Below are 14,812 nucleotides of genomic sequence, written 5' to 3' on the forward strand. Positions count from 1 at the left end.
TTTGGGGTCAGATCCTAAAATAAGGTTCTATATGTGTTATCATCAGATTATGTGGGGGAACCTCTTATTTGCATAATTTAGTAGCCATCATGATTTAGTCATACATTTCTTTTGGAAGGGGATAGCAGTAGAACAACAACAAAAAAAAACCTGCATTACTGTTTACAGGGGAAAACACTCATACTAACTAAACATAATAGATAATTAACATATCAGCTATAAACTAAACAACATAATCCAAGCACAAAACATGAAAAAGAACTGCTAGATAACATAAAATGTATTGCCTTTCATCTTAACTGTAATAAATTTTTAATGGAGCAGACCTCTTTGTATCACAGTCAACTTTGATTTAATAAAGTTAAACCATATAATGCAACAATTGTATATCAAATAGAATTCTTCACACCACATTTTATTGCATTTTCAGTTCTATCATACACTTGAAATCCTTCAAGTATTGCCTCTGTGCTATCTCTTCCCTACCTCTCCTCTTAGCTTCCAGAATTAAAGTTTCTAGTAATGGATAAAAATACCCACATAGATATTTCTCTAGCATCTCTAAATCAAAAGGTCCAAAAGCAAGCTAAAATGCTTTGCCCACAGATTTCCTTTTCTTCTCGTGTTCAGTAGCACCATCACCTACCTATTTACTCTCTTGGGATCCTCTTCAACTCTCTCCCACTCTACATCCAGACAGTCGGTGAGTGCTCCAAGTTTCTCACATATGCAACCCGTTCTTTTATATTCCCCTTACTCTACTTTTCCTCCTTTTTTGTTTTTTCACCTTCTGTTCTTTGATCTCCTTAGATGGATGATGGAATGTGTGAATCTATCTGCCACGTCACTTGAACTTTCCGTCATGTTTTTCATGTCTTAATCTCTGTGCCATATTCTGAGAAGATTTCTTAGGTTGCTCTCCCTCATCACTGGTTTACTATTAAGCTGTTTCCAGGCTGTGATACAACCTATCAGCTACGTTTTTAATTTTAATAATTTTGTTTTCTATTTTCTGAGATCTCCAAGTAGGTTCTTTATAAATACCCATTCTTACTTTGTAAACACTTGTTTTTGTTCTGTAAATGTAGACACTTATTACCCTGCAGATACTAAATATTTTCATTTTGCAAACATTTTCATATTATTCCATTTATCTCTTTTTCCTCAGGAACAAACCCTTGTGTGTGTTAAGTCATGGTGATCTCTTGGCGGCCTTCCTCCAGTCTTTGTAATTCCCTACTGACTTCCTATTTTATATGAGAAAATTTTCCCTGGGTGCTCTTATGTGCTTCTGCTTAACCTCATTTGCTTTCTTCTTTTAGCACAGATATGAATTTATTGATTTTATAATCTTTCCTTTTACATATTTCTCTGAGTTTTGTGTGGGAAGGGAACATTTCAGAACATGCTTTCTTCATTGACCTTGAAATGAAGGTCTCTCATCACCTGTCTAGGAGATATTGGCAATAGCCAAAGTCCTAACACATCTCCTTCTCCCCAGCTTCTCAAGTCTGCACACTGCAACCGGTGCTATCCTTAAAAGCTCTGCTAAAGACCTGATAACTGAGTTTGGTATTACTCTTTTACCTAAAGAGTAGGAACATGTTCCTAGATCCTCCATGCCAAAAGAAAAAGAACTATTGTAGGGATCTTAGCAGAGACTAGAGTCCCATCTCATTTTCCAGCCTATTTCTCACCACATCTCTTCAAAAATTCAACTCTGTAGCCATCCAACCACTCAGAGAATCTGTGCAATTTCATGTTCCCTGCTTTTGCTGAAGCCACTCATTTTGCGTCCATGTTCCATTCACCTGTCAAGATCCAGCTAAGACCCTACCATCTCTTCTGCGAAACCTTCCATATGTAACAGACATTTCTTTACCTGGGCCTCCATAAGGGATATTACCCACATCTCTATTAGTGTACTTATCTCATTCTGCCTTAATGCATTAGAATTCCCATCTAGGTCATCACATCTTGAGGCAAAAGGATATTTATTATTTCTTTCCATATTTCAAGCAGCCCCTAGCACGACACGATGCTCAGTATATGATAGGCACTCAATAGATTTTTTTTTTAAAACTAGATGGCCCTTGCTGTCATGCCTAGAAATCCTATTTGGCAAATATATATTTATAAAATTAAGTTCAAGGAATTCATGAATTAAACTGCAAGGAAGTAGAGACAGCCAAACCAGGATTCAGTATTTTCGCTCTGGATTGTAGGAAAAGGAAATGATCTGTTGAAATTTTGAACCTGTACCAGCCTCAAGTACCGCCTCGCTGTCTGAGAAGCCTCCAGTGCCAGCCCAGCCCTCTGGGTTCTGCCGCCTGCCTGCAAGCCTCCTTCACTGCATTTGCCTCCCTGTCGTGTAACTGTGTATTCCATCTGCCCCATTAGATTATATACCCTCTGGGAGCAGAGAATAAATAAAAGTGTGTTGACTAAATAAATGCTTAAATACTCCATTTTCCCTCATTTGTCTTCAGAATAGCCCCGAGCTATAAGGAAAGCTGTTGTTATTCTCATTTTCTAATAGGTAAACCAGAGTAAATGAAAGTTAAAAGAACTCATGGTCATAGGAGAAAAGAACTTGGTAGCAGAATTTAGGTCTTCTTACAATCAATCACTTCCTCTCTAGACACTCCTATATAACATGAAGTGTCCACGGTGAGGAGTATAAGAATGGGACAGCTTGGATCTCTTTCTATAAAGGAAATAACCCTCACAATTGCATAATGAATAAAACTGACCTTTAAATAATCCAGAGAGTTCTGTTTCACCCCTTCACTCAATTCAAAGAGCCTCTAATTATAAACAAAGTAGTCATCCATACACGGATCAGCACCGCATAATGATTTCTAGCTGCCCAGGGAAAACAGAAGTTAACCTCTTCAGAAAGACTAAAAAGCTAGAAACATCACCAGATTTAGCGCATATTAATTTCTACCATTTTCAGCATTTTTCATTATACACAATGTCCTCTACTACAAACAAGATGCTTCTATGAAAACCTCACATAGCCGTATAGATTTTAAGTCATTATTGCTATTATTATTCATTTTATCAGGTATTTATTGAGTGCTTACTACGTGCCAGGCATGTTGCTAAGAACTACATAAATTATCTCATTTAATCCTCATAAAAATGTTATGAAGTCGGTACTACCATTACTGCATTTTAAGCATGAGAGAACTGGGGCACAAACAGATGAAATAATACATCCAAGGTCATGCAGCTAAGAAGAGATCAAGCTGGAACTTGTTCTCAATCCTTTCTGGTGCCACAGTCCTGGCTCCTACCCACTATGGACACTGTCCCTTATTAGTGTCCACAGGAAGGATATATTTGGTCAGATACTTCCACATGTTTGAGATAATTATCAGGCTGAACTATATGAAATTGCTATTTTTGTAGACCAAAAATGGTCAATGGTTCTACTTAATAGAATGAACTTTAGATATTAATATTTGCAGCTTTTGGCTTCTTATCGATGTATCATTTTTGTTTTATATAATACATTTATTTAATAACTGCAGAAATGATTATTACAAATTACAGTATAACCAGGAAGGCATAAACAGCAGTCAGTCCTTACAAGTAATTCCCCAATTCTGATCTCACACAGTCTGAATATTGATTATAGGAGCAACACATTGGAAAGATGTGACCCGAAATTCTCTCCCAAAGAAAACCATTTCCAGATCAGCACGTGTGAGAGCCATGGGTAATGATTTGTTTCTGCAAACCTGCACTGATTTTATTAGTACAATATCTTTATTTCCTTTAAAACTCAAACTAAAAGGCTAAATAATTCCAAGAAAAAAGAATAAAATGAAGGCCGGCACTGCTCCCTCTGGCGAGAGTTTGAAAACCAGGGCGCACCTGCAATCTGCTCTCCTTTTCACCGTCATCGATCCCTGTGTCTTTCCTTCCTGTCTTAGAGGGAAACGTGTTCTGCTTCTTGAAGAACAAACCCTCCCATTCATGCTCTTTATCCTAGCCTCTGTCACCTCCTTTGGAAACTTCCTCCCCTCTAAGGCAAATTCTCCTCTCTCTCTCTCTGTATCCTCAACGGCTCCCTCCTTCCCGGCTTTGCTCTCAGCTCACAAACACGCTCAGGTGGTCTTCTGTACCGGCTGCCCACACATGCAACCCCTTGCCTCAAAAGTCCCTTTCCCTTCTTGCTTTCTCGTCCCTGCCAAGTGTCACCAAAAAGGTGGCACTTTCTGCCTGTGCGTCTCACCTCCCACTCACTCATCATCCCCAAGCCGCCTGGATCTCACTGTCACCACTCTGGAGTCACTCTCAGGAATGTCACCAGCGACCCCCTGGTTACCGAGCTCTCAGTTCTCATCCTATTGGTCTCTCCCTAGCTTGTGTTAATAGCATCTCTTCCTTCCTCCAACGCTTTCTCTGGGATTCATTAACACTATACTTCCCTGGCTCTCTTCCTACCTCTCTGATTACTCTCCAAGGCTCCCTTCTTTCTCAGTCTTATTTGCAGGTTTCTTTTTTGGCCCTTGTTTCCAAGAATTCCAGCTTCTCCTTGTTTCTCATCTTGCTAACTCTACTTTCCCCCTCTCTCCCCAATATACCTTGAGAAGCTCCACTTAAAAATACTCAAAAGCTAGGCAGCTTGTGAAAGTAAGTATGCAAAGTTTCTTTTTTCTTTTTTTTTTTTTTTTTTTTTTTTTTGAGACAGAGTCTCACTTTGTTGTCCAGGCTAGAGTGAGTGCCGTGGCGTCAGCCTAGCTCACAGCAACCTCAAACTCCTGGGCTCAAGCGATCCTCCTGCCTCAGCCTCCCGAGTAGCTGGGACTACAGGCATGCACCACCACGCCCGGCTAATTTTTTTTTTTTTTTGTATATATATTAGTTGGCCAATTAATTTGTTTCTATTTATAGTAGAGACGGGGTCTCGCTCTTGCTCAGGTTGGTTTCGAACTCCTGAACTCAAAGGATCCGCCCGCCTCGGCCTCCCAGAGAGCTAGGATTACAGGCGTGAGCCACCGCGCCCGGCCTAAAGTTTCTTTTTTGAAAAAAGAACATGGACATGGTGGCTCACGCCTGTAATCCTAGCACTCCGGGAGGCCGATGCGGGAGGATCGTTTGAGCTCAGGAGTTCGAGACCAGCCTGAGCAAGAGCAGGACCCATCTCTACTAAAAATAGAAAGAAATTAATTGGCCAACTAAAAATATGTACAAAAAATTAGCCAGGCATGTTGGCTCATGCCTGTAGTCCCAGCTACTTGGGAGGCTGAGGCAGGAGGATGGCTTGAGCCCAGGAGTTTGAGGTTGCTGTGAGCTAGACAGATGCCACGGCACTCTAGCCAGGGCAACAAGAGTGAGACTCTGTCTCCAAAAAAATACTCAAAAGCTAAACACATCAGCTTTTCTTACTTCAAACCCACTATTTCTTTTTCCTCCCAATTTAGACTCATGCCATCCCCCAACGGAAACCACCAGTCATTCTGACATCCCAACCTTCCCTACGGCCGCATCTCTCACCACTACTCACGAGTAGCCAAGTGATCATCTACCACGCCAGAGTTCTCATCCCGGGTGGCCCATAGCTTTGATCCCTTCATACAATTGTTTCCTTCACTTGGTATCGCCCTTGACATTCAGATTTCTGCTCCTGTCACGCACTTTGTGAGGCTTTCTCTAATTTTCCCGAGAATACTCATTTCCTCCTCAACATTCCCAAAGCACTTTGTGTGTGCCAGTAATGCAGCATTTACCATACTGGCACCCATGGTACCTTTTTTTTTATTTTAGCGTATTATGGGGGTACAAGTGTTAAGGTTGCTTATATTGCCCATGCCCCCCTACCCCCTCGAGTAAGAGCTTCAAGCATGTCCATCCCCCAAACGTTGCACATCTTACTCACTGTGGTTGTATATACCCGTCCCTTCCTCCCCCCTCCCACCCTCTTGACACCCGATAAATGTTACTCTTATATGTCCACTTAGGTGCCCATGGTACCTTTAGACAGTCCTATCTCCTTTTACTTCTGTTTCTGTCTTCACTGTTCCTTGAAGGGAGGGCTGCCTCTATGTCCCCTCCTCGGTGTCCCCTCTGTGTCCCCTCCTCTATGTCCCACATTGCACTGAGAAAGCGCCTGGCTCACAGTAGGTCTCCAAAGACACCTGGTTCCATCCAAGCTAATCCATCAGTCTGGTAAAGTTTGTATGTAATCCTGATGAGATAACGGCTTATAGTAAGTGAGTTTTTGAGCCCCTTGAAACACTAAGAATTCATTACGAAAAATAAAACAAACAAAAAAAAAATTCAAGAGGTAATTAATATAACACTTTTTTTTCTTCCCGAAGCAAATGTTTTCACAAAACATGACCCTTTAAGGTTCTTACCCAGAGAAGATTACCTGAACTGAACAAATATAACAGATTCTCTTGAGAACACCAATCAGTTTCCCAAGGCAGCCAACTGCTTACTGCTGCTTTCTGGACTCCTACTTTAAAAGTCCAAAATGACAAATTATCTCACAGGTCCCTAGGCAAATACTTCATTGCTTTCTGAAATGTCAGTGCTGATGCCTATTCCTACTCAGTCTTGCCTCGTTTTAAGCCATTAGAAATATCTCTTCCTGCCAGCTTACATTTTGTTTTATAAAATTCTTTTCCTCCTTTCTTGTTTTCCAGGATATAATTTCTTTGATGAGCTTCTACTCATTTTGAAACCCTGGGGAATTAAAATCTCTCTAATGTCATTACCCCACTGAAAGGCAGGGAGAAGAAACGAACTTCCAAAGAAGACAGCAATAAAAATGAAAACGGGTAAAACTGAAGACTTTTCCAATGGTAACATTTACTAAATGGCATCAAGTACTAAAGTAATGAGAAAGTAGGTTAGCGATTAAGGACCTTATTATCTAACTTTAATCCTCATCAAAGCCCTGTAAGGTAAATGTCATTATCCTTGCCTAACAGATCAATAAACAGAGGTTCAGAGAAGTTTAGTAATTGCCCAAGGTTACCCAGATAATAAATGGTAGCCCCGTGTCATATGTTGGAGTGACCTGACACAATTTTCCGAGGAAAAACTGATCTGCCTGAAGGTGCTCTCTCTGCTCACTGACGTGTGGTTCCTGGCCAGATACCACCATTCCCAGGAGAACGCCAATCCTACACTCTGCCTGCATTTACGCCATGCACCGTGCTACGAGCCTTTAATACATTTTTCCATGTAATTACTGAGTGAGTTATGAATGGACACTATGATTTATTAAGTTATTACTTAATGAATTATGAATGGGGCAGTAATAACCTTTCCAATAAGGAAATGAAGTTCAGGACCTGAAGTTAAGAAACTAATCCGAAGTCTCAGAGTTAGTGGAGCTGATGGACCAACCATGTTCCACACAGAAAGCCCATGTGCTCAGAACCAACCCTGCTGCCCTCTTTGACCGTGAGCGTGGCCGGGGCTGCCCTAAATCAGCAGGATCCTGTCTAAGAATAGCAGCAGGAACTCAGCTCTACTACTCTGAAGTTTGGTGGTAATAATTCATACTCAATCCTCTCAGTCTTCTAGGTGTTCTAAAGCGTATCCTCTGATCACATCACCTAATCATAGAGCTGGGTACATTTTGCCAATTTCTCAGAGAAATGCCTTCCCTGGCTAAACCACAGTTGGATTTTCAGAGTTCTCAGTGCCCCTTGTCTGCACTTAAGAAAATAGGAGGGTGCCGAGGTAAAGCACCCATGCTCTGAAACCAAACTGCTGGGTTCGAGTCCCAGGTCTGCTGTTGACTAAGTGACTTGGGCGAGTCACATAGCCCCTCTGTGACTCGGTTTATTCACCTATAAAATGGGGGTGATGGCCCCATCTTCCTCAAAGAGCTTCTGTGACTGTTTAGTGAGTTAATACTTGTAAAGTGCTTCTAATAGTGCCTACTGCACAGCAAAATTCAATAAATAGAGCTAGGTATTTTATAGATTGTTACATGACTCCATACTGTAAGAAGAGAGAAACAAAAGGAAAATCGAGAGACAGTAGCTTCCTGGAAACTAAAGCATGTTTCAAGGAGGGAAAAATCACGTGCCTGATCCTTTCAAAGGTCACTGAGAAAGTGACCTTTGGATTTGGCTAAAAGGAGGTCTTCAGTGACCTTTTAAAAAATTTTTTTCATAACTCCATGATTTATTCACCAAATAATGTAGCATGTTTATGATTCTTCTCTATTTATTCAGAGAAACATTTTTGGAAGATTAAATGTAACCCTAAATTTCATATGTTTTGACAGAAAAATAGTATGATAAATTACAGATCAAGATAAACTAATTGCACTTATTTTGTTGGGCATGAAAGCTAGAAGTACTGGGTATATATTGAAATCTTTTTTCTGTTACCGGGTTTTTATTATTTAAAGTTACTGCCATTCTTAGCCTTAAAAAAAAAAAAAAGAAAGAAAGAAAGAAAGAAAGAAAAAAAGATCCTTAACCTTTTTTAAAGGAAAATGCACCAGAATAGCACAGACATGAATTTTCATTGTATAAATTATCCCAATCAAAACTTGTATTAACCTCTGACATCTTCATCCAAATCCAGGGCTAATTAATACCTATTTAAGCATTCAGCTTTTGCCCTGTGGACCAAAATAGAGTTGTCTACAAAGCAAGAATATATTTGCCCAATAGTAAATCTCAATGAGGAATGAATTTCTTTTTTATTATTTTATTTAAAATTTTATATAAAATAAAGCTAAAGCAAAGAAAACTTGGAAAATGAAGAAAGGGAAAAAAATTCATATCACCTTTCTTAGGTAATCACTACTATTATTTGGGCTTTTCCTTTAAATTTATTTTTCCATGCATATTTTTATAAAACTGTAATCATGATATACACATAATTTTATATTCTGTTTTTCTCAATTAACACTAAGCATTTTTGAAGTTGAAACATAGTCTTATCTTACATATATTATAATACACATGTATTGACTATATAATGTATAACTGAGTGAGTGATTAACTTAACCATTTCCATGGTAGTGAACATTATAATGCTTCTAGTCTTCATAATTTTAAATAACATTGTAATCAACATTTTGTTGCATATATCTTTTCTGTCTTTGTATTATTTTCTTAGGTTTAATTTCCAAAGGTAGACTTCGGGGTCTGCAAATATAAATATTAAATATTCATGTGGTTCTTTTCTATTTTTTTTTTTAAGACAGAGTCTGTAAGACTTACTGCCTGTATGTCTTACTCTGTTGGCTAGCCAGAGTACTATGGCGCAATCTTAGATCTTAGCTCACTGTAAACTCAAACTCCTGGACTCAAGTCATCCTCCTACCTCAGCCTCCCCCAAGCAGCTGGAACTACAGGTGTGCACCACCACACCAGGCTAACTTTTTCTATTTTTAGTAGAGACAAGGTCTCGTACTTGCTCAGGCTGGTCTGAAACACCTGACCTCCAGTGATCCTCCCACCTTGGCCTCCCAGAGTGCTTGGATTATAGACGTGAGCCACCTTGCACAGCCTATTTATGCAGTTCTTGATACATATTCTCAAAGTCAAAAGGCTTGCACCAATTTTACGACCAGTATTCTAGGTGAGTAATCAGTGTTACTAGATCCTGACTGTCTGCACTAAAAAGTTTCCCTATCATAATAGGCTAGAAAGAAAAAAGATTGTATTAATTTATACTACCCTTATTAAAGAGAATGGTTATTTTCCACTTTTCCTTTTCCTTTGTGATTCATCTATTCATTACCTGTTCATCTCTTAGAACCTCATTTTTTTCATTGATTTGTATAAAGTCATCTCTTTCAGTCATAAAATTATTTCATACTTGAGAGTAAGAATATTAGAAGGATCCTTGACATTTTGCTGATGTTACACTAAGCTGAATAGTGAAATCACAGCCATTAATAGATGAAAATTAAAATATTGTAGGAACACTTCACCATTGAATGCTGACATTACTTGAGGGACAATTTGGAGGTTTTAAAAGTCTTTACTTTTCTTGAAACTTACCTATCTGTTACAATTATAGTTATCTTTTGAAATTAAAATAAAGGTTTTTTTAAACATAGCATGCCAGCCAATTAAAGATAAATGAATTGCCTTATTCCCTATCTCTCCCCTGACCTTTTAATGCATTGTTGAAACAATTCAATGAATGCAAATAAAACTGATGATTCTGCCACTCTAAAACTGATGCTTACGCTAAGTCTCAAATTATCTGACATTACTTAATATTAACATTATTGTTAATCGCCTCTTTTCACTGAAAAATCACCAAGTGTCAGATAATGTTTCACATAAATTAATTCATTTTATTCTCCCAACAAACCTTTGAGACGGGTATTAGCTTCCCTGCATTACATACAACTGAGAAAATGTGGGTTCAGAATGACCAAAGCAGGCCAGGCCCAATGGTTCATGCCTGCAATCCTAGCACTTTAGGAGTCCGAGGCAGGTGGATTGCTTGAGACCAGGAGTTTAAGAACTGCCTGAGCAAGCATGAGACCTTGTCTGTACCAAAAAAATAGAAAAAATTAGCCAGGTGTCATGGTGCATGCCTATAGTCCCAGCTGCTTGGGAGGCTGAGGCAGGAGGATTGCTCGAGCCGGGGAGTTTGAGGTTACAGTGAGCTATGATGATGCTACTGCACTCTAGCCCAGGCAACAGAGCAAGACCTTGTCTCAAAAAAAAAGAAATAGCAAAGAACATTCAGCAAGTGTATTTAATATATATAGTCTGATTGGAAGTTCCTCAACTGATCTGTCCATTAATAAAGGTTGACATCACTGATTACAGTTTTAAAGTTTAAACTACACAACTTATTAACATTTAAAACATAATTTTTTCATACTTGTAGTTTTAATAGCAGAAATGGCACTTATGCAAATATTATAAAATTCTCAAATTAAATACTTTGCTGGCTTTTGACATATTTTGCATACAGAACATCAGGCTGATCGAGATAAACTGTATGTCCTAGAAATTGATCCAATTGCTGCATCTTCTACCATTTTCAGAGGATATACAACCCACCTCCCACATAGCAGTGGGAAGGAGAGATAATAGAACCCAGCCCAGCTGGCGGGGAGATGGCCTTGGGTGGAAACCACAGTGCCATCTTCTACAGCAGCCCCATAGTGCTTTCCTCAGGAAACAGCATCAGTATCCAACAGATCTAACAGATTATTTTCTGTATTTGGTTACCCACAGTCTGATTTCTGTTGATGAACTCAGGCCACATCACCCTCGTGTGCTCTGATCAGTAACAACTCAACACCTATGACGAGGGCTAAAAGGTTCAAGGCGTCCTAGGCAACCATGGAGAACATAAAGAAGAGCAAGAACACAGTCTGCCTTCCAGGGCTTTACAGTTCAGGGGTGTGTGTGTGTGTGTGTGTGTGTGTGTGTGTGTGTCCACCTGTTCACACATGCACCTGGGGGTTCAAATGAGGGTGAGAGAGCATCCAAATAAAGGAGTCAGATTAACACTATGGTGCTTATATGGTGGTAGTGTTCTCCAGGGATTAGGGGCTTGGAGGGATTGACTCACAACTGAGGGACCTGTTCAGCATTGCAGAGAAGAAGGGCATGCCTCTAACCCTTGCTAGGGAGAGGCAAAGATATAAAATGTAACCAAACTATTTGCACTCTCTTGATTTCCTGAAATAAAAAAAAAATAATAAAGGAGTCAGTAAAAGGGCTGCGAGATGGTATTTCAGGGGCCACTGAAGAGTGGTTGATAATTTAGCAGGTAGGGAGGGGAAACAGGGAAGGCATTTCAACAAAAGCAACCAGTATGAGTTAAACTGAGGATATAGAAAAATGCAGGGCATTTTTGGAAAATCATAAGCAGTCGGGCTAGGTTAGAGCACAGAAATTTCACATGAGAATTGTGAGAACTAAGAACAAATCAAGAGGGGAGAACCAAGTCATGGATGACCCTGAGTGCCAAAGAGGTAAGCTTCAAAGAGGTAAATTTCAAAGAGATTTAATTCAGAGAAGCCATTGGAGGTTTTGGAGCAAGGAAGCAATAAAATCAGAAATGTACCTTAGAGATGGGATGGATTGCATAGAGAATCATGCAGAAGCATATAGTAGAGACTAGTGTTACAAAATGTGTAAAAAAAAAAATGAGGAAAAGATTCAGTTAGAAATGTTCTCTAGGCTGGGCATGGTGGCTCACACCTATAATCCCAGCACTTTGGGAGGCCAAAGCAGGAGGATGGCTTGAGGCCAGGAGTTCAAGACCAGCCTGGTCAACATAGTGAGACCCCCATCTCCACAAAATATACAAAAAGACATTAGCTGGGCATGGTGGCACACTCCTACAGTCCTAGCTACTCAGGAGGACCACTTGAGCCCAGGAGGTAGAGGTTGCAGTGAGCTGTGATCACACCACTGCACTCCAACCTTGGTGACTGAGCAAGACCCTGTCTTAAAAAAAAAAAAAAAAAAAAAAAAGTAAAAAGAAAAGAAATATACTTAGTATCTCAACTAGAAATAGCAAGTCTGAACTAGAGAATGGAATAATAGCAAAAAAGAAATGTGGGAAATATTTTATCCCATGAAATCTCAATGATGTGGAGCTACCTGGATATAGGGGGAAAGGAAAAGTCAAAGTAACTTGCTATGTTGATAATTAAGAGATGGAAAAGAAAGTATTCAAGAGCAGATTGTTTTGTAAATAAATAGACAACTGGATAAATCTTAAAATGGTGGTTGGGTTGAATTATGTTCCCCACACCCCCACCCAAAAACGGTATGTTGAAGTCCTAACCCCCCTTACCTCAAAATCCAACCCTATTTGGAAATAGGGTAGTTCAGCAGATGGAATGAATTAAAACACGGGGTCATAATGAATTAGGTGTGCCCTTAATCCAATATGAGAGGTCCGCTTATGAGGAGAGAAAGACACACAGGGAGGGGTGCTGTGTGGATACTCAGACATACAGAGGGTAGACAGCCATGGATGGTAGAGGCACACTCAAGCGCTGTGGCTGAAAACCAAAGAACACCCAAGATTGTTGACTCACACCAGAAGCTAGAAGAGGCAAGGAAGGATCTTTCCCTGAAGGTTTCAGAAGAAGCATAGCCCTCCAACACCTTGCTTTAGGACTTCTGGCCCCTGGAACTGTGAGACAATAAATTTCTGTTGCTCTTAAGCCACCAATTTGTGTTACTTTGTTACAGCAGCCCTAGGAAATTAACACAGTGATATCTTAAAAACACCATTTACTGGAGGTTTTCTTTTTCTGTTTACAAAATAGTCAACTGTAATCTCTCCACCCAAGAATAACTGCTACTGATAGGTGTAGATCTATCCAGACTTGGTAGGGTGATTTTATTATAAAAATGGAATTTACATTGTTCATACTATTTTATATCCAGATACTCTTATTTAGTAGACTAATAGTATTATGTCACATGGACATCCCATAGTTTATTCAATTTCCTATTGATGGGCATATTTAGTGTCTATGAGGCATCTACTTAGAAATGTGTACAACCAACCTCTATGCCCAAAAGAAATGGCATGGTCAGGTAGTGATACACTCACTCTCCACATTTCCTCACTCAAATTGCCCTTAAGAATATGGAGCACGTTTCTGTATTTATCTTTATCACAAACTTTCTTCACATTCAAAAGAGAGCTTAGAATCAAGAGTGCCTGAGAGGGTTCTTCATGAACATCTAGTCCAGGGCAACGTGAGAACAAGGAAGTTAAGAGTGTCCTGCCCAAAGTCACAAGAGAGCCACCAGGACAGGAATCCAGTCTCATTTCCAATGCTATTACTGTTCAATGTGCTGTTTTTATGACACAGGAATCATTTTTAGAAATAGGTGTGGACCTCCTCTCAAGCTTCTACATAAAATGTAAACCTTCATTGGAAATCTATCTCTGTTTAACTAACTATTGAAAAAAACTGTCAATATTCTATCAAAATTCCACCACTAGCAGTTTCACTACTAGTGAAAGTAGTTTTCTTCAGATAACATGTCTTTTCCTCCATGGAACTGAGTCATTCTCAGATATCTTAAGAAAAAAATATATATTAAATTCCAAACACAGGCATTATTCGGAACGCCTACAGATAAGTGACTTTTGCAGTTCTTCATGAAAGTTTTCTAAGTTCTTCAAATCCCTGTAGTTATAAAATGTAAAGTTGTACCTTGTATTCTGTCACAGAAATAATAAAAAGCTGCCATTAAAAGGGAGGATGGAGTAATTATTTTTAAATATCATATATTTTCTTTAATTGTTCCAAATAAAATGTTTACTTTTTAAAAATAAGACGATGGTACTGACATGAGTTCATCTTTTAGTTCGCTCTTCTCTGATGGATGCCTTGAATCATTGGCAGCTTTGGGACATACACATTGGCCTTTTTCACTCAGAATAGATCTATAATTCTTATTGTGAATGCAAGTCACTTTAATACGAAGTGAGTATTTTTTCCCAGTGCAGGAAAATGGGAGGTGGCACTATTGTGGCTATAAAAAAAAAGAAAGAAAAATGCTATAAAAATGAAGGTACTTTGTAAAGAATGATCATGAACTACTCCTAACATAAAAAAATAAACTTTCATCTTGTGCCCTTTGACATAAAGCATAACCAAGCAGGCACTAACAGTTCAGAGTGATCTAAAAATCACTAAGATTAGTTTCCTACTGTAACAAAAAAGGTGTTATTTTTAGCACCTAAGAGCCAGAATCATCAATAATTGGCATTCTAATTTGAAAGTCATCAGGAATTGTTTATTTGTGTGATCTTTGATCAATTCCCTGCCAAGTCTAGTTTGTTTCCCTGCCCTTCAACCACA

At 39.1% G+C, this 14,812-nt stretch overlaps 1 protein-coding gene across 1 annotated transcript in view; it reads right to left on the bottom strand.

The window, feature by feature from the left end:
• The window catches only part of HS6ST3 (heparan sulfate 6-O-sulfotransferase 3), a 679,279-nt gene that overhangs the window by 612,884 nt on the left and 51,583 nt on the right, over positions 1-14,812 (bottom strand). The gene's annotated exons all lie outside the window — the stretch shown is intronic.

Source organism: Microcebus murinus, chromosome 13, assembly GCF_040939455.1.
Source record: "Microcebus murinus isolate Inina chromosome 13, M.murinus_Inina_mat1.0, whole genome shotgun sequence".
In the NCBI taxonomy this organism is placed as follows: domain Eukaryota; kingdom Metazoa; phylum Chordata; class Mammalia; order Primates; family Cheirogaleidae; genus Microcebus; species Microcebus murinus.